The sequence below is a fragment of the Aptenodytes forsteri genome, unplaced genomic scaffold (assembly GCF_000699145.1).
Source record: "Aptenodytes forsteri isolate BGI_AS27 unplaced genomic scaffold, ASM69914v1 Scaffold325, whole genome shotgun sequence".
NCBI lineage: Eukaryota > Metazoa > Chordata > Aves > Sphenisciformes > Spheniscidae > Aptenodytes > Aptenodytes forsteri.
Window position 1 is genome coordinate 700,468 of NW_008795575.1, and position 2,051 is coordinate 702,518.

Here is a 2,051-nt window from a genome sequence, read left to right on the forward strand (position 1 = left end):
ATGGACCCCTCCCCGGGAGCCGGCAGGAGCAGGCGATGGATCCCTCCCCGGGAGCCGGCAGGAGCAGGCGATGGATCCCTCCCCGGGAGCCGGCAGGAGCAGGCGATGGATCCCTCCCCGGGAGCCGGCAGGAGCAGCGGCAGCGGAGAACAGGCCGAGCTAGGCAGGAAAACCCGGAGTTTTCCCCGCTGCGTTGCTTTGCATGCCTGACAGCAAGTCGTGCCTTGCCTGTTGGGTTATGGCCCCTCCCAGCTCTGGGGGCTTTTCACCTAGCGAGGAGCCCAGGCAGAAAGCAGAGAGGTGCTCAGTGAACCCAGTGGGCTCCACTCCCTCCCAGGGAGGTGTCCCAGTACAGGTGCGGGTCCCCCCTATTCACCCCGACTCTTCAGAGCCGCAGCATGGCACAGGACATGTACCAGCCCAATCTCCACAATCCTGTTTCACAGGAATCCTATTTTCCCCATGAAAACTCATCTGCAGCCCCCAGCCCCCCTGAGCATGGGCTGAAACCCCCCAGTGTAACAGCTCGGTCCCTGCCAGGGTGCACCCATCCAGCCTGGCCTTGCAAACACCTAATTTCTGGCCCAGCAGAGACAGATTCCTGCATAGGAAACCCAGCCGGCCTTTTCCTTGTTATTCTTCAGGGTTAAGATCACAGGGCTTGGACAGGGAGCAAGAACCGGTAAGTTAAAGGGAGATTCGGGATGTGCTTTGGACCCGAACGTGCTGCGGTGAGCAGTTGCGCACAGACCCAAGCCGGTGCAGCCTCATGGATCAGCCGCGTCGAGCTTTAACTATGCAACATGAAAACCCCACAGCGTGTTACAAGCTCTCCTTCAAAGCTCGCAAACCTGCTGGCGTCCTGCTGAGCCGCATACCACGTAAGCATTCCTGCCAGCCGGCCCAGGACGGCGGGGCCTGGCAAGGCGGATGGGCTCCACCATACGCTGCGAGACATCGAGCCCATGTGCCGGTACCGCAGCAGCTGTACCACGCTGCTCCATCAGTGCCGGACCCACAGCAGCTTTTTCCCCAAAGCCCTTGGAGAAAAAGGACTTCAGAGCCACTCCCGTGGCTTTACGGTGGAGACGGAGGAAAGATAGGGCAGAGCCACCTCCAAAACCCCGGCACTCCCTGAGCCCTTGAGCTCTCCGCAAGGCGCACGAGGTCCAGCACGAAGCCACGCTCCTCTGTGCCACCCGACTAGGTGCAGCTTCACGGGGGGGTTGCTTAACCCGGTGGAGAGGAGGGTTTTTCAGCCTGGGGAGCTGAAACCAAAGCCGAAGCACAAAAGGTCTCAGAGGTCAGGTCCTGCCTGCTTAGGAGCCCTGGGGAGCGAAGCGCCCGCATCACAAGTGACGCAAGGTGGCTTCGGGGAGGGCACAGCACCCCGACGGAGGGGTGACCCCACTTGCGGGGGTCAAGCAAGTCACCGCAGGCACCAATTAGCAGCCCTGCCCCCCCGCCGCTGCCCTCCCGGCCATCGCTTCGCACAAAACCGTGCCTGTACAGAAGCCATAATCCCACGTTCAGCAATTCCCAGGCGGCACTGACCAGACATCCTGCGCCGGGGGCAGAGGCGCTGCTGGGCAGTCGCCCCGGGACGGCCGGGCTCTCAATAACCACATTGTCACCCTTCCCCGTCCCACAGCGGCGGCGGGGGGACTGCTGTGTCCTGCTCCGTGCCGGGGCAGGCTTGGGGCATCCCAGGGGTACCCCAGGGGTGCAGCCAGTCCTTCCCCCTACCCCAGAGCCCCTGGGGGGGCTTCCCTAGGGATCCCTCAGCACCGCTAAGGGGGAGAAAGTTCATCTGCCGGCCCAGCCCCAGCAAACACCATGTTGACAGTGGTTTCCCTGCACAGGACCCGGCTTGCCAGCATCTCTCCGGAGCCCAGCTCCCCCCCTTCCCTCCCCACAGCCCGGGGAAGCTCAGCGCATGAACACGTTCCCCGGTCCCCGGAGCCAACACAAACACCCCCGGCACAACACAGCCTTTCATTTGGGAGGCAGACAGGCACCTCGGGTGCCCCCCCCCCCCCTCCTCGGGGCTT